At 37.7% G+C, this 19,403-nt stretch overlaps 1 long non-coding RNA gene across 1 annotated transcript; it reads left to right on the top strand.

Annotated features, from left to right (window-relative positions):
• Positions 1-17,777, top strand: LOC130683476 (uncharacterized). Its single transcript, XR_008997232.1, has 3 exons — positions 1-8,579; positions 10,374-10,544; positions 13,661-17,777. It is a non-coding gene; the product is annotated as an uncharacterized LOC130683476 (long non-coding RNA).
• Positions 17,778-19,403: the final 1,626 nt, after the last annotated feature.

Genomic DNA, 19,403 nt, shown 5'->3' with positions numbered 1-19,403 from the left:
ATCCTCCTGGGGCTCTTCAAAGTGGCTCTAGGAACTTGAAGTCCACCTCAAGAAAGCAACCATGGATTGGATTTAGATCCAACTAATAAATATTGCCCTGATGAGAGCAAGTTGCCAAGGGAGAATTTAAGGATTTTAAAGATTTGTTCCCCAGACAAAGAAATATTTCTTAAACAAAATTTTAGGAGGAATACCACTGTATAAACAGGAAAATCAGGGCTGCTTGGGTTGAAGCAGGAGTCAGGACCTCAGAGCCCAGTTCACTTGGCCCTCCTCCCCCGCCTCTGTGGTCTCCCTCGAGCTGCATGGAACGCTATGCTGCTCCCAACTCTAAATGGATTATAGATCTATGATTCTGAGAAAGTCCTACTCGTATCAGATACAGACTACGAACTCCTTTCTCTGGACAAGTACTACAACTAGCCAGACCTCAGAAATCTGCGTTTCTCCCCAGTTTAGAGAATCATAGAATGCTAAAGGTAGAAGAGACCTGAGAAATCACTGAGTCCAAAACTCCACATACCTAAAAAAATTTTAATTTTAATTTTCATTGACTAACAGAAGCTCAGAAAGAAAAAAATGATTTACTCTGGGGAGTCAGTTGGTCAGTTTCCTCTTTCTCCCAGAGGGGTGATATTTCTAACAACCAGTATATTCTAACCAACGGAAACAAGTAAAGCACTGGGGCAGGATCCACGGCAGGCCCTTCAGGGCAGGCTTCAGCCCATCAGTTGCCGGATTTTGAGGATGTCCCAGGGGTTCTAGAAGGATTGAGGTGGCTAGGGCAGCAGGGGTTGTGTGGTCCAGGGGCTGGACTGGGGGGAGTGGCTATTTATAAGTAATCTGGAATTATTTAATGATTGGCATAGCCATCCTGGCACATAATAATGGAGTATCAGTCCTAGCCTTTCAGTATTCACTCAGCAGAATACCCAAAGTTACAGTTTCCTTGTGATTGCTGCAAATCTCTTATGTAACTGGGACTTGGTCCCACTGCTGCTGTTGCTTCCTTTTCAGGGTGGGAAGAAAGAGCAGGGAGGAGCAGATTTTCTGCCAGCCAAGTGTCACATCAAAGCATTCCACCCAGGTCCACACAGGTGCAGATACCGGAGGGGCATCGCCGGGCCAAGAGTGCTGTTGCTGGTAATTGGGTTGACATCATCTCACAGCCTTGACAGAGTTGAATCCCTCCCACAGCTCCTGCCACCTCCTATCTAGTGGTGAAACCTCAGGTGGGAAACTGGGGGATTATGCAAAAGCAAATGCCTGGAAACTAAAACGTAACAGTTCTCAAGAAAAAAGAGACTTCCTGCTAGGTTCTGGTCCATATACCAGAGAGGAAGAAAAGGAGCAAGACCCCAGTTGCCTAGAAGTGGGTGCAAAGAGGGAATCAAGGAGCATCATTGGATTTTATACTCATGAGATGAGAAGGCTCCCTAACAGTCAGTTGCTCGAACTGTCAAGCTTGAATCTTCAAAGTGAACTATCCCTGACACCAACCAGACTAAAAGATGCTCAGTTCCTGAGTAAGCTTTTGTCTCCCCCACTTCTAGATCTTTCCACATATTGTTTCCACAGCCTGAACTTCCCTTCCTCTTTCCCTGCTGTTTTGAGCCCATCTCCCATTTGTTTTCCACGTCTCACTTCAGAAAAGATTTAGAAAAGGAGCTGTCTTAGATGTCCTCTACAGCCACTGGAATTCACACCTGCAGCTTTCACTCCACTGATGTTTCCATCTCTGTCTTCCTCCTGGACTATGAGCTACATTAGCAGAGGGACAGGCTCTGTTATGTTTACGCTGCAGGACCTAACAGCAGGAAAATGTGAATGACTGACTGAATGAATGAATGGATTGCTCCATCTTGACTGCTGGCAAAGTCTTTACAGTCATAATCTCATATTATCACTGTGTCAGGACTATAAAGGATGTAAGATTGGTTATGCTTACAAGAAGTAATATTTTAACTCTTACTTTCTGGATGAGGAAAACAGGGTCAGAAAGAAAGAGGGGAAAATCCTGATACATGTTTAGGACATATGTAGGATAGGACATTGTGCTAGATACCTTCAAACTTTTTATCATCTTCATCCTTGTAACTGACTTTTGAAAAGTTACTTTCATTACATTTTCAAAATGTATTTATTTTTTAAATGTGCATAGCCTTTTCGTATACAGTTCTATGAGCTTTGATAAATACATAAAGTCATGTGGCCCCCACCACAAACAGGACACTTAATGCCCCTCAACCTCCTGCTGCCCTTGTAGTCATGCCCTCCTCACCCCAGCTCCCTGCCAACCGCTGGCTTGTTTTCCATCCCTGTAGTTTGTATAATCACATTTTTAACAAATAAGAAAAAGAAAGCTCAGAGAGTTTAAGAAACTTGCTCAAGGTAAGCGACTTGATTAGATTTTGGATTTGAAACCAGAGTTCTGATTAACTGTAAAGATGGAAAGCAGGAGTGTGCAGCCGGGGAAAACAGCAGTGCCATCCCCTGGCCTGCCCCTCACCTTCCACAAAGAGGGCCCCGAGTCAGCGTTCTGGGAGAGGCAGGGCACGCACACCTCATTAGTGAAGGCAAACTCTGATAAAGCTCCACCGCTGATCATCCACTAGGTGCTGAGGGAAGACTGTTCCTACCCAATGGGATAACCTGCAAACCATTATGATGGGCAGGCTGCTTAGCCAACTATGGGGTAAGAGATTGGTCTTTTTCCAGTTCCCCCACTTATCTCCAAGACAAGAGGGTTCTGAGAAGAGGTCACTGCTAACCATTTAGTCTCTCAGCTCACCAGCTTCCCCACCACGGCCCCAGGGGCCCTTTTCCAGTTGCAGTAAGACTGCAAACGGTGAGCCTGGCTTGCACCAGGCGGGTGCTGCTGCTAATTGGGCTGATGTAATTAACTGTCACTGTGGTTCACCTGGGAAACCAGCCACCCTTTCAGTGTGAGCGGCCTCACTAGCCCAGCCTTCAGCTGGGAGCACTGCTCTTACTGGAGCTCTGAAAGCACGGAGGTTTAGAGGCCACTTCAGAAGCCGAGAGCAGGGCTGCCCCTGGGAGAGGGCCATTTCCCTGGAAGGCACTGGCTTCACAGGTCATGAGGGACAGAGAATCATTTTATCTTCATCCTGCTTTAAATCAGGGTGGCAGGATATTGGTGCTACTTTTGTCTAAAGGTAATCTCTTTCTAAAGGAAACAAAGTACTTCTCTGGAGCTGAAGACAGCTAAGTGAGCTGGGATCTGGGTGCCCTGATAAAGGAAATAGCTATAGGCCTCCTGCGTCTAACCCAGACCCCACTGCGGCCCTTCCGCAGATAATTGCGAGACCCCACCCCCTGTCTTTCTTTCCTCAGAGGATACCTAGGAAATAATTTGCAGTTGGTGAGGGCTGATCCTTCCCTTCAGGCTTCAGCTTTTGCTGCACCAGGCCTTCAGGCTCTGCCACCCATTGCAGTTGGATCTGCTCCTGAGAGCCTTTTACATCAAGATCCCTGATGCTACAGGTTCAGGAGCCCCCAGAGAACCGAGCCTTCACATCCTGCATCCCCTGCAGTGATAATGGACTAAACCCAAGGCCCTCACATGATACTGGGATAGCCAGTAGTGAAAGAACGTCACAGGCTGTGAAAACCCTATTTTCTGACCCAGTTACCAACTAGCTGGGTGATCCTGGAAGAGTTGTTTACCTTCTCTGTGAAGATTATCTTCTTCATCTGTGCAATGGCATAAAAGAATACCTGTCATACAGGGTTGTAGAGAGAAAAATGCATTTCAAGTGGCGTACAGAACAGACTCGATAGCAGTAATTATGATCACGCCCACCATCGTCATCACCGTTACTCAACAGAGTTTAGTAAATAACAACATTTGGGAATTTTACTAAATTGTACACGATGTTCTCTGCCCTTTGCTGACAAGCCTTGGTATGAGACAATAGGAGGAATGCTCCAGCTAATAATGCCTAGTCTTTGTTTCTGAATGGAATTTCTCCCCTGAGAGCCTCTTGTTTTTCACCGTGAACGTGGCTACACACTGATTAGTAGGTAGAAGGGCCCTCTCTAGCCCTGAACCCAGAGCCCAGAGGCCAGGACTAAGCCAAGGCTGACAGCTCTAGCCCGTTTCTTCTACATTCTACACCGGTCCCTCTGGCCTCTCAGAATCAAAGTTTTCTCCTAAAGAGAAGGCAATTTCTAGCCAAAATAAAGACATGGTAGAAAAAAAAATCAGCAATGCAAAAAAGAAACCAGAATCCTTTCCTTTCCCTGCCTCAGCAGCTTTCCCATCGGGAGCTGTATGCACTGCAGCCTGCGCATCCTTCTGCCCAAGAGTGCGCGTTTCCCCACCTCCTTCAATCTTTGCCTATTGCAGGTGGCCTTCCCTTGTCATGATGTGTGGGCATCAGAGGAAAGGGGGGTGAGACTCACAGAATACCTATGTTCAAACCAGAAGATGTGAAATCATTTGAATGCAGGAAACTACCTTTTACACTATAGCTAACTACTGGAGCACAGCTGGCCGATGCCCTTGTCCACTCACTATCTGCTGGGTCAAAACGGTAGCTACTGCATTCCCTTTCCTTGAAATCTGGGGCTGAGTGAAAAAGGATATGGAACAGGTAAATAATTAATTCATAGCAACTCTGGCAGCATGTCTGAAGGTGTAAGTTAATTTAGCAGGTGTCATTCCCCATTAGATGTACATGGACTTTTCATCACACCAATGGTTGGAAATTAAGGATCACTTTTCATCTCAGGACTCTGAACTAGTGTTGACATTGGCTCTAAAATCTCTTATCATCTTTGGGGAGAAAATTATGGATCAGGAGAAATTTTAAGATGTAGCCAGCACCACACAATATATGATCAGACTACTGAGGTTTTTATTTCCTAAACTACCCGTCCAGGCATCTTACAGTCTTCTTTTCTTACCCATAAAATTAAGATCATAATTCTCTCTCTCTCATGTTATAATAACTATGTTAAAAATATAAAAAGTAGAAATACCTAAAATCAACAGTAGTTATTTCCAAATGGTGGGATTATAAGTAAAATTAATTTTTGTTTTTCTTACTGTATTTCCCAATTTTTAACACAGAACAATTTGTTAATTTTATCCTAAAGAGATGTTTTTTAATTACACATTTCATAAGACTGTATGCATATATACAAGTCTTTTAAATAGTAAAAAGGCACAACACATGTGAGTGCTATTGCTATTCAGTTATTACTCAGTCTCTTGATCGTTCTGTAAATTCTGAGGCCTTGTAGCACCTTTCTTCCTGGAGAGCAGTCTCAAACAAATCCTAGATTCCAAGGGTACTCAGTGAAGCACCCTGTCCTCTTCTAGTCATTTAAAGACAAAGCCACTTATGCCTGTTCATTCTTGCAAGCATGCAAAATGTAACCAGTAGCTGGGTCATAGAGTCACATCTATTGCATGTTCTTGAAGTCCAGGCAGAATGAACAGAGCTGCTGGGTGAGGAAAGCTGGGGTGGGGAACAGAGCACTGAATCATTACATCCTCACCAGATGTTGACTCTAAGGCTTCAGCCCACCCAATATCCTTAGGCGAAGTTTCTTGGCCACTGTTTCCCTCTCTGTGGGCCCCAGTGTTGACCAATCATCCCCCCTGGCACCTTATAAGGGAAAGCTAATTAGAAAACTCACCTTGCAAGAATGCTGCAGAGAGACCTTTCACACGGAATGGAACCGCAGTGCCCAGAGGCACCGTGACTCAATGATGGAACTCATTTCCAACACCCAAGCCTGATCCCTCCCCAGCCAAAGAAAGGGATGACCTTCAAGGCAAAGGCCAGGCAAACTTCCACAGGGCCAGCTATGGAGACAGTGGGTGGGAGTGGCAGATCCTCAAAGTGCTTGAGAAAGTACTAGTTAAACCTAGAATGTCAGGAAGGGAAGGAAAAAGGTCAACCAATTCATTTACTCATTTGTTTATTTTACCGGTGTGTGTATCTGCCTCTAATGTATCGTGGACTGTGTTATTTGCTATTGGGAAAACAAAGATGAATCAGATAGTCCTGACCCTCAGGTCTAGTTAGAAGGAAAGATATTAATTAGATAAAATATTAAGTGCCTTATCATTTCCATAAATGAAAATATATACAAAAGACACAGAATGACTAAGTCAGGAGTACCTTTAGGCTGAGAAGGAAAGTGAAAGGTTCACATAGGAGTTAAATCTGAGTTGGGTCTTAAAGAATGACTAGGAGTCTGCCACAGAGTGAAAACATGTGCCAGCGAGAGGGAAACACGTGCATCAGTAAGTCAATAGGGGCATCTGAGGCAGAGCGAATGACGCAGCTGTTGAAAGTTAATTTCATTTCCTAAATATTTCAGAGCTTTCCGTAGGTCATTATGTTATGTCATTGTCTAAAATTGTCATGGGAGTTTCACTTATGTAAAACTCACAGGGAGATTGGCATCCCAAAGCAGTCCAGTGATCAAGAGGGAGAGAAAGGGAAGTAGGAGTGAAGCAGTTTACGACATCGGCAACAGTACAGCTCGTGTCTTTCCACGCGAGCTCCGGGATGTGCTACCTTAGAGGCCATCAGAGGTGCTGCTTCCGAGTGGTTCTTCGCTCTGCCTGCCAGCTTGATGGTTTCGTATAGTTTTACATGTGGATAGATGGGAACCACCCAACAGCCATTGTGTGTATATATAGATATATATATATTTTTTTAATGTGATTTTTCATGTTTTACCTTTTGTTTTTATTTTTCTTATTTCCCAACTTACCCCAGTCTTGGGTATGTACACGTTCCTGTTGGGCATCTTCAGAAGACGGTTATGTGCCTGTCGCTACCTTGTCTGTATTGCCTCCATTTCACTGAGAATAACCATCATGAGCAAAGCTGTGGTAACTTCTGCTCATTCCTCCTGCTTTCCTCTTATGTTTTTCAGCTCAGAGTGGTATGAAACGAGGTACAGGGACAATTGCTGAGTTGAAAAGGAGTTGGGTACTTGGGAGACCAGAATTTTCTCCTTTTTCCTGGAAGCATATGTGAACAGAAGGGTTGAGTCATCTTATTAACACACTGCTCTGAGCATGGACCCACTGACACCATGACTCATCAGATGGTGGGACATTGAAGTCATATTCCTAAATGACTCCATTAGTCTTTTTCCTAGAGAAAGTAGGATCTTCTCCGGAGCTTTATAAATCTCAAGGTAGACATTGAGAGACCAGCATACCTTTCCAGAGTATTCTTCTTTAGTATCTTGGTGCCCTTCTCCAAGATCACAATCTTTAGTGCACAGTCCATGGAGACAAACTTTAGCTTCTGTTCTTAAAGTAGAACAGGTTCACATGAACATTTATTCACTGTTTTAGATTAACATTAAGATGTCTGTGTCCCCAATTTCTTTCTCCAGTCCTCAGTGATATTACCACATTCATCTTCCTGAAAATGCCACTCAGATAACATCATCCTTCTGTTTTAAAATATTCATTAGCTTCCTTCTACATTTAAGACAAAATCCAAGCTATATAGCCATGCTCTTAGAGTCCCTAGACTCTCATCTGACTCTCCAACCTTATTTCATAGTATTCCCAGCCACATGTCCAACCCATCCAGCCACAATAAAGTGCTTGAGGACCCAGTACACATACATCTCACTGGAGACTGTGACTCACCTGTTCTTTTCTGCTTGCATTGCATTTCTTTTGAATGTCCAAAAAAAAAAGAAAGAAAACGAAATGGGACTATAATTTATGGCTCACCTTCCTTGACTTTCCCCAAACAGATATAAACACTCTCTCTAATTCCACAGGACCTGAGGAACATTATATCTGCATTTCTCATTAGGTGCTTAGCTTCTCTCTCTCTGTACCAGTAAAGTATTCCCCTATTAGACCATAAAATATTAAGTGCCTTATCATTTCCAGAAATGAAAATATATACAAAAGACACAGAATGACAAAGTCAGGAGTAGCTGTAGGCTGAGAAGGAAAGTGAAATAACATATTAGAACAGAAGGAACTTAGAGGCAGGGACTTCTTCCTGTTTGGTTCAGTGTTCTCTCCCTAGCACTTAAAAGACTGTCTGGCAAGTGATGGGTACCCAATGAACAATTATTGAAAGAACACCTACATTATTCTAGACACTGTGCTGTAGTTCCTATCTTGTCTTTCTCTATTGACTGTGTGCTCCTTAAAGGCATGGAGACCATGCTTTATTCATCTATATTCATCTATTTTCTCCCTTTTCCTGGAGGCATATGTGAACAGAGGGGTCGAGTCATCTTATTAACTTCCTATATTGATATAGTTAGCATAGGGCCCAGCACATATGAAGAACCTGGTAAACATTTTGCCAAGTAAACTACATCATAAAAGAAGGAGTATCTTTATAAACAATGAACCCCACCCAATATCCTTTTAATTCTTAAATAACTACGTTCTTTCTGCCTCTCTTTTTCAGATTCCTGTGACAAGGTACTAGTTGCCCTTGAACAGAAATCTCAGTAACAGACATTTGTCCTGACTTTGTTCCTACAAACACTTTTTACCCGTAACTCATATTCTAAGTATCCATTTCATTGCTCACCATGGAATTCAGGTAAGTGTTAGTGGTGAAAGGGAGTGATTGGGGAGGAAATAATTAAATTGTGTGATTACATGAGTAAAGGGAAAAAGAAAATCCCACATCCACTGCTCCCACAAACTATGCTTTCTAATTATTTTTACTTGCATAGTAGATAAATATTTCACTTAGAATTTGCACTATTTGAATACCTTGAATATGTACAGGGAAACCTATTTTTCACTATAGAGAAATAACTTTCAAACACAGGATTCTGCTGTGTGGTCAGTTTTCACACTAGTGCTCTGAATTTAGAGGAGTTATTATATAACAATTCTAAGTCATTGTGACTCATACTGTCTAGTGACATCCATAAGGAGAGAGTCCAGATTTATTCCCCTTTTCCCCTCATTAATTAACCAAGTTCTAGGCACAGAGTGAGGTCTAAACATACTTAATTTATTATAGCGTGATTAACCATTCAGTTGATCAGCTGAATAAATGGGCATTTATTAATGTATTACTAGATGCCATATAGTTGCTACAGTCTGGGATAATAAAAAAATGCATATGACATTTCTCCTGAGTCATTCACAGGGAGATAACATGTCACTTTCCACTGTAAAATCCTATGGAATGTACAACACAGAGAGTAAACTCTAATGTAAACTCTAATGTAACTATTCAGTTAATAATGTAGTACTGACTCATTTGTTGTAACAAATGAACCACACTAAGGCAAGATGTTCAGAACAGAGGAAACCCAGGGATGGGGACTGAATGGGGTACATGAGGACTTTCTATATTTTCCACTTAGTTCTTCTGTAAACCTAAAGCTGTTCCAAAAATGGTTGAATAATGTTTTAAAAGGAACTAACAAAGGGAGGAAATAATTTTACTATGATGAATGCAATAAGAAATGTAAAAGAAAAATGAAAACTTATATCATAAATTAAAAAGTCTTTCTTGAAAACCTTAATGAATAAAATAAAAATCACCCCTAACCACCAAAAAATATTATCTATATTATTTTTGTTGAGTAAGGGGTTACATTTTTCTGACTTGAATGACTGTGTTATGCAGATACTAGACTCGATGATAAATATCATCATTTTGTATTATAGAGTCCATGACACAAGAGTGGTTCATGGGACATGGCTTCTGGGTAGACAGTAGAAGTAGATAAAGAGCAATAGGGAGAAAACAAATATATTGAAAGTGTCTTCATGTGCTGGGAATCTTTTTACATGAAACGTCACTCAGAGAGAGATGGTGTTCATTCTACGGATGAGATGATCCAGCACTGCTGTTTCCATTGAATTAAAAGTCATTCAGTTAACATTTTGTGGTCAATTAAAATATGTAAGGGAATCAGAGATGCATCAGGCATGATACTCCTTCAGGAGAGCCCTAAATGTAGTCACAAAAATCTAAAATGGGTTAATCTTTGAGAGCTTAAAGAGAGTAGGGTGAGTTTCAGGTAAGAGGAATCCGGAAGGCATCCTGTCGAAGGCAACACTTAAGCTGAGTTTTGTTCAAAACAGAAGGACAAGATTTAGTTGTAAGTCTTATAGGGAGAGAGTAGGGTGAAGAATTCAAGGCGAGGAGAAGATAGTGAATAGGACCTTGGAGATGGGCAAGATGAGAATGTAATATGAAATGGAGGAAGCATTTATCAGAGATGAACTTTAAAAACAGTGCTCTGACAAGCATCTGAGTAGGATGAATAGGATCAAAAGATTGTGGAACCAGGTAATCTGACAGCATGCTTATGCAGTAATCTGGGGAAAAGATAGTGAAGATATGAATTAAGTTATTTTTTTTCCCCAGGGAGAAATGCAGAGGAGAAAATGTGTCTGAGAAATATCATGGAGGCCATATTGTCAAAATGTGGCAACTACTTAAAGATGCATTGACAACCTGGAAAATCGTAGGAGCAGTAACAGAAGAACAGAAGGTGAAAAAGTTCAGATAGGAGAAGAAGATTGGGGTTTAGATGAGGTTGTGTTATATTTTTATTATTATTATTTTAGCACCATTGGGAATTCTAGGAGATGTCTACCAAGAATTTGAAATTGTGGGAGTTGAAATGAAGAGAAATTCAAGTATTAAAGATACAGATTTAGAAGTTATCTGTGTAAAGCACAGGGCTGGCTGATATTATATTTCTAATAAACGCATGTTTGTCAAAACTGTACAGCTGGATAAGCTTCCCCAACAAAAACGTGTGGAAGGAGAAGAAAGAAAAAGGGGTTAAAAGATAAAATATGATGTTAGTGATTACTTTTAGGGAACAAAATTAAAATAGTGATAGGGAAGAAATTAACAGGAAGTCTAGAGAATGAAGTGCCTTGAAAGCCAGGGAGGAAGTAGGAGCCCAGACCTGTGGTGCAGTAAAAGGCGCGTGTGTTTACCTGCGTGAAAATGGTCTTGGAATGATTCAAAGGCCATTAACTCTGACTCTGTGTCACCCCATATCTGAATCCTAAAACTTCAATATTGAAATCACCATTTCCAAATAGTTGACATGATTATCCCAGAGATTTGTCTGAGAATCTTTAACCAGCATCACAATGTTTAAGAACCATTACTCTGCATCGTAATCTGATGTTTGCATAGTTTAAAAATATTATTTATGTGCAATTGTACATACATTTTCCCATGTAAACTCTAAAAGAAGCCTTTCGGATAGATCTTTTGATACCCATCTTCACAGATGAGAAAAGAGGAATTTTCTCAGGGAACCTACATTACTTACAGCAAGGACAAGACTAACTCACAGGTCTTCTGACTGAATCCATTGCTCTTGTACTACGTCACACTAACTTAACTTACACACAAGAGGGCACAGAGCTCCAAACACAAGGACATACTCTGTTTCAGATCCTGACACACTGAGATCTCTGTAGGAGACTGGATGTAAAGATGATATTCTAAAAGAAGAGAGAAATTCTTTGGGTATCCCGGGTTTCTGGACAGTGATAATAATAATCTCATTTGTAACAATTTTATAGTTTAGAAAGTTTCTTTACTTTATCATGACATTGAAAACTCCCAACACTTTAACAGATCAGAATTACTAGCTCCATTTTGCAGATGAGGAAAATAAGACTCAGACACAGTATGTAAACAACATGTAAGAGTTATACAGCTGGATTAAGGCTATGCTCAAATACAGCTCTTCAGACTCCTGGTATAAAGTTAAATAGGAAGAGAGCATGGAAAAGAAAGCTGCCATTTTGTGATAATGAAGTGAGAATTAATGGTGGCAGTAGTGACAAAATGCTGTTGGAGATGATTCCAAGTTGCCAGAACAGAGAGGGGAGTGAATTGTAAGACTGATGCTCTAGTGCAGGTAAATAAGGCAGACCTTGAGCAATGTGGAAGGTCCAAATGTCTTTGAAACTTCAAAGGGCTGAGAGTGGTTTGGTTCAGCATGCTCCCTTAGTCACATGACACTTCTTGATTTCAAGTCAGGGTTGGGTATTATGTGTTGATCTCTATCAGACACAAACCATTGCCTCCCTTAAACCTAAGTGAATCTTTTATGAAGTAAAGAACTTTATCTAGATTGGTGTCTGCATAATTTAATGGTTTTCTGAACTAATTGTACCCAGAGGCATGTAGGTTGAATAAATTGAGATAAGCTATCCTTATCCCTTCGTAACATAGCACTTCCTTCCACCATCTTCGACTGCTGTCATCATTCTAGAAAAGTGACTCAGTTTCACCTGAAGGGAAAAATGTTGTTTTTCGGTTGGGGAGGTTGATGACATGCGGTTTGTGACTAAGCATTCCCAGAAATGGAGGGCTGATCTTTTCCCCTGTGGCAATGTACAGTATGGCAGCTGCTTTCCTGAGATTCCCCTGACTTGGGTGCCAATTTCCTCAATGCAAGCCCCGTCAGTACCTAAACCTATGTTAAAGGACAATTTTAAAAACGTACTGTTTGGCAGCTGTACTTATGACCATCATAAAACATTGATGCTTTTTGATGAGAATGGACTTGGTCCCAGAGAGTCCAGTGAATTGATTTTATTGCAGTGGTTTTCAATGCTTTGCCATTTCTAATGAGACTGAACCATTCAAGACTGTAAAAATGCAAGGATAGGTCTAATCCACTATTCTTGAACTTGGCTGCACTTCAACATAACCTAAGGAATTTTAAGAAATTACAGGTACCTGAGCATCAGAAATTTCACAAGATTCCCCAGGTTCTGATATGAAGCAGTTTCAGAACTCATCTAATAAATTATCTTTTATTTCAGGAATTGGTCTTCAAAGCTTTTTTCATTTCTACTATCCAATTTCACTGCTGTAAACAGTGTGTGCTTTGGTCCAAGGGGATTATTCTCTGTTTTTTTGAAGGTATCAAGGTGAAACAGCTTGTCTGCAGCTAATGTCCTGTTTCTAAGTTCTTCTGTTTAATAGCTAATGTCCTTGGGGTGAATGATTGACAAAAATTAGGTGGAGGTGTTCATGCTTAAAAGGACACGATTATATGAAAGTTAATTTTTGTGAAGGAACTTAGACTCTGAAGATTTTTCACTTTTTTTTGCCAAATATCCCGTTAAAAAAATCTACAGGTGTGTAGATTATTTTTTCTGAGTATCTGCATTAAATTCACCTGGAGATTGTATTCAAAACCAGATTTAAAACCTAAACCCAGCAGAATATGATATGATCAGTCAGAGATAGTACATAAGAATCTACATTTGAAAACTTTCTAAGGTGATTCTCAAGTCCACTGAAGCTGCATAACCATGGCACAGTGTAGTTTTCAAACAGCACTTCCCTTTGTCCCACTATCAATTCAGTGATAGCTTGCACTGGGATTTAGAATAGGATTGAGCAATCTGTTAAGCCTTTCTACCAATTCTGTGGCAAAACAAGAAGCTAGAGCACTTCTCAAAATCCAGTAGTTAAGGCATTAGAAATATTTCTCCTGGAATTTCAGTATGTCTGAGGGTCACACAGAAAAACCTAGCATAAAACCACAACTGTAGCAAAACCAAAATAGTTCTTTGAATTAATATACAGGTACTGGTCATATGTGGTTAAGAAACACCCTATGTTTCCTTTGTAAAACCATTATTGGTGTTCTTTATTTATTGCAGAACAAGATGTACTAGAAAGAGGATTGACTGAATTTACTGTCAGAGGAATTGAGCTTGCTTCCACATTAATTAGCCACGTGACTTTGAGTAAATACCTCTCTGATCTCAGTATTTTCATTTCTAAAATGGGCTTAATGCCTGCCATACCAACATAACAAGGTTATTGTAAGTTTCAAATGCTGTACTCATTATAAAAGGGCTTTGTATAATAATTAATATAATCATTTCATACTAGACCAGTAGAGTCTTCTCTGGTGGCCTTGGAGAATTAGACTTAGTTCCCAGTAGTCTTTCTTTCTTTCTTTTTTTTTTGATAGACACAGATGTATAAATCTTGAGAGAAAATTCCTTTGATAATATTTATCAATATGGTTTTGTATAATGAAAGAAATCTGGGGAAATATGTATATTTTTTTCCTAGGATCAATACAATGTATTTTATTATAGTTAGTCCTAATTTGTTTACTAGCATATAATGAAATACTATGCAATCAATTAAAAGTCATGTTTTCAAAGAATGTTTATACATGTGTTCATGATGACAAATGGGAAAAAAGCAGCATATAAGCTGTATATATATAGTATTATGCCAATACTATATATGAAATGCAAATCAATTCAACAAATATTTTTGAGCACCTATTATACATAATGATGACATTTTCTCATAGTATTTGCTCATAAACATGTTTGTTAGATGAAAAGTATTTCATTATATAGTCGTACCACAATTTGACCAACATCTCCTTAATGGCTATTTTGATTGCTAGTATTTGTGGTTAGTGTCATTATAAGGTGAGATCCCAGGAAAAATCATTACTCTTCAGAAAATCTTTACTGGGTCCTTTGAGCTTATAGCTCACACTAAGCAATGAACAATGCCATAAAATTTATATGTGTATGTGTGAAATATATGTAGGGATAGATATAGACATGTGTGTGTGTGTATGACATATTACTTGGTATTATAAAATTATAAAGTTATTTTCAGTTAATAGATTATGCATCTGTGTAAACAACCTAAGATGATGGAAAGAAAAACATTAATTAAAAATATAAGCCATTATGTTGAGATAATGCCTAGAATATAATAAATAAGAAGGACTGAATGATCCCAAGAATTCACAGAGAGAACAAAACCCTAATCTTAACAGAGAAAGTCCAACTAGTGAAATCTAGAGCTTAGCTTCTGGTTAGCAGTCGTTACATCAGTGTCTTACCTATTGAATGGCTAAAGTGTTGATCAAGCTACTCCAAGATGGGGAAATTTCACAGAAGATTGTCCTTGAAACCCTTTGAGGAGAACAGCTTCTTTTTTTTCCCTGTTCATCTGTCTATGAACTGTGAGCCTCCTTAGACCAGTCTTGCCACCCATAGTGAACTCCTTTCTCTTGTCAGTTTATTGGCAGATAACAGAGTGTTTGAATGCCTTGAATAAACATATATATACTATTTATAAGTATTTCTATGTAAACCATCTATATCTATAAATTAAGCTTAACCTGAGTTCAGATGAATGTTTCCGAATATAATCCATTACCACATTGATAACTCTAATCTCCTCTCCCTGCTTATCTGTAAAGTCTCATGCCAACAGTGAGAAACCTGGCTCCCACCATCTGCCATCCATTTACTTAATCGTACGTTTCTAGTATACACGTATAGCAGAATAAGAATTGATAACTTACTACACTGGAAATAACTTTATTAGCAAGAGTACAATGCATATTTACTTGTTCCTTTTGCTTTTAGTTTTACACTCTCAACTAATTTCTAAATAATCTCATTCAATTAGTATCTCTTATTCTAAACCCTTCAGTGAGGTTGTTTCACATATTTGTAATACAGTTAAGTTGCCCTGTCAAAATCTGCACTCCTTCCTGGGGACAAAATGGCTTCATAAATGTTGTTTAATTAGCATACATAAGGGTCATGTTATGTGCTTTAAAGTTGTATGGATTTTGATAAGTGCATAATGTCATGTATCTATGCGGTATCATACAGGACAGTTTCACCGACTTAAACATTACCTGAACATCACTTATTCAATCATTTCCCTTTCTTCTTGAGCCGTTGGCAGCTACCAATATTTTTATTCTCTCTATAGTTTCACTTTTTCCAGAAGGTCAAATAATTGGGATCATACAGTATGTAGCTTTTTCAGACTGGCTTCTTTCACACAGCAATGAACATTTAAGGTTCTATGTCTTTTCAAGACTTGATAGGTTACTTACATTTATTATTGAATAGTCTTCAATTGCATGGATTTTAACAATTTGTTCATACCTTTACCTATTGAGGAATATTTGGTTGCTTCCAGGATTGGTGAATATGAATGTAGCTGCTAAAAACATTCTGTGCAGATTTTGGTTAAGTTGTTAACTCTTCAAATCAATTAAATGTAGGAGTGTAATTGTTAGGTCATATTGTAAGACTAAGTTTAGCTTTGTAAGAATCTGACAAACTGTCTTCCAAAGTGGATGAACAATTTTGGATTTCTACCATTACACAGAAGTTCTTATTTCTCTGCATCTTTACCAGCATTGGTATTGTTAGAGTTTGGTTTTATTTTTTAAATTTTAGCCATTCTCATAGATGTAGAGTAGCATTTCATTGTTTTAATTTGAAATTCTCTAATAGCAAATGATGTTGATCATCTTTTCTTATGATCATTTGCCATCTATATATCTTCTTGAGGAGGTGTCTGTTCAGATCCTTTGTCCATTTTTATTGGCTTGTTTCTTTTCCTATTGTTGATTTTTAAGAGATCTCTGTAATTTTGGGATACAAGCCCTTTATCAGTTATGTGTTTTGCCAATATTTTATCCAAGTCTGTGGCTTGTATTTTCATTCTTTAAAATCATCTTCAACAGAGAAATTTTTAATTTTAATGAAAACCAATTGATTTTTTTCCCAATTGGGTTGTCCATTTGGTGCTGTATATAAAAATTCATCACATGATTTTCTGTTTTTTTCTGAATTTTTTTCAGTTTTGCCTTTTACATTTTGGTTTATGATCCATTTTGGATTAATCTTTGTGAAAAGTATAAGATCTATCTAGGTTAATTTTTCTTTCCTTTTTGGCATGGACCGCCAGTACCATTTGTCAAAAAGCTATCCTTTCACTGCTGAATTGGCTTGTACCTATGTCAGTTAACTATATTTGATCTATTTCTGGACTATTTTGTTCCACTGATCTTAGTCCTCCAGCTTTGTTCTTCTTCCTTATTCTGAAGTTGGCTTTATCTGAAAGTAACATAACATCTTTAGAGTTAGATTAGACACAAGTAGAGTTAGCAAGATTAGAGTTAGCATAGTATATTTTTACTTTTAACCTGAGTCTTTATATTTAAAATGGGTTTCTTGCAGGCAATGTGTAGTTGTGCCATCTTTTGTTTTTATTCATTCTTACATTCTATCTTCTTTAGTGTGTTGAGGCCATTCACACTGGTGATATAATTGGGTTGAAATCTACTGTATTTCTAACTGTTTCCTACTTGATACACATGTTCCTTTCCTGCCTTTTTTGGTTAATTATTTTATATGATTGTATTTATTTCTTCTTTTAGCAAATCTAAAATTATTTAATGGTTACCCTAGTGTTTGTAATATTCATTTCAAGTTAATCAAGAGTCTACCTTCTAAATAGCACTGTACCATCTCACATGTAATGCAGGTGGTGTGTAATACAGGATTCCCAACGCCTCCCTCCTTTTTCTTATGACGTTGTTATCCATTTCACTACCCATGTGCTATAATTACACAATACGTTGTTATTATTATATGTTAAGCAGTTATCTTATAGATCAACTAAGAAAGAGATAAAGAAAATATTTTATTTACCTTCAATTTGTTCCTTTTACAAATGTTTGGGAAAATTTATTTTTGAAGCCGTCTGTTCCTTGATGTTTGTGAGATGTCTTCAATTTCAAACTCATTTTTAAAAATCAAAATGTTGTACTAGTTATATTTTTTTTTCCTCTTGTGTATGTTTTTGGTAAATGATGAGCTCAAGAGTTTGTTCATTTCATTTCATTTTCAAACTTACTGGTCAAAAATGGTTCTTAAAATTCTCTTATTAACTTTCTAATATCTGTATCAATAAAAACATTCCCTTTTTTTCTTCCTAATATTGGCAATTTGTATATTTTTATTTTATTGATCAATTTGTTAAAAGGTTTATTTCAGTAATTTTTTTCAGGAACCAACTCTTGTCCTTATAATAGTCTCTATTGTTCTTTTGGCTTTTATTCATTAATTTGTGCTAACTTACTGTCTTCCTTCGGTTTTCTTTGTTCTTTCTTTAATTATATTTTCCTAATGTCCTAAGATGAAAACTTAAGTCATGATATGATATACAGCCTTTCCTCTTTTTTAATACATGCCTGTAAAGCCAAATGTTTTTCTTTTATGTTTCACCTGTATACTACAATCAAAATATCGTGATTTATATTGTGATTTATTTATTAACCCATGAGTTATTTTAGAAGTTATTGGTTAATGTGCAAACATTTGACACATTTACATTATTTTTATAAATATGCTCTATAGTATATTTTTCTACTGAACATACTCTGTACTATTTTAATACTTTGAAACATTAAGATCAAGTTTGTTAATAATATGTATGGTTCAAACCTTCTCCATTCATACTGACTTTTGTCTGCTTATTCATCAGTTATTAAGAGAAAGTTTTAAATCTTATAACTCTACTTGTGTCATATTTTACTCTATATACTGAGACTGTGTTATTAGATACAGAGTTATAAATGCTGCAATTTTTTTATTTCTTGTTATTTCTAATAATACTTTTGCTTTAAAATCTACTTTACCTGATATTAATAGAGTAACACTAAACACATTTTAGTTGATAATGGCATGGTATATCTCTTTCCACTCTTTTTATTTTTAACCTCTTTACATATTTGTGTTTAAGGTGTGACTCATAAATTGAATGTGCATTTTAATTTTTATCAGATCTAAAATATGCAGTCGGTTTATAGATAATTTATCATTGATATTTTTAAGTTTACACCTACCATTTTGTTATTTGTTTTTTGTTTGCCCCATCTGTTCCTTTTCGCTCTCTTTCATTGTCTTCTTTTTGATTAATCATTTAAAAAATTATCATTCCATTTTCCCATTTATTAGCTTATTAGTTATAATTTTTCTCTTCTTTTGGTGCTTACCACATGAATCCTTGACTTTTTAGTGCCTAAGTTAGTAGGCTGTTTCTCAGAAAATGTGAGTAATGAAGACACTCAAATTCTATTTACCCTTATTCAGCCTTATTGGTATTATTGTCAACTATTTTAATTACATATATATTTTAAACCCCACAATACATTACCAGTATTGTTTTATAAATCAGTATTCATTTCTATTTAGTTACACAGTTACCTTTTCCAGTGATCTTCTTTTTTTCCCCCTATATTTAAGTTTCTATCTAAGATAATTCCCTTCTTGCATTCCTGTTAGGATCAGCTTCCTTCTGCCCAAAGGATACCTTTTAGTATCTCTTGAATACAATGAATTTTATCTCTATTTGAAAATGTTATGTTTATTTTTGAAAGATATTTCACTTGGTACATAATTTTAGATTTTGAGTTTACTTTTCAGTACTTTTACAATATCATTCATTTTCTTGTCTTCTGTCATTTCCATTGAAGAGGTATCTTACCAATATTTTATTTCTTTGAAAGAAACATATCTGTTTTCTGGATACTTTAAAATTCAGCTTTTT

The sequence above is a fragment of the Manis pentadactyla genome, chromosome 1, assembly GCF_030020395.1.
Source record: "Manis pentadactyla isolate mManPen7 chromosome 1, mManPen7.hap1, whole genome shotgun sequence".
NCBI classification, from domain to species: Eukaryota; Metazoa; Chordata; class Mammalia; order Pholidota; family Manidae; genus Manis; species Manis pentadactyla.
The sequence above is the reverse complement of the archived record's forward strand: the minus strand, read 5'-3'. Positions and strand labels throughout refer to the sequence as shown.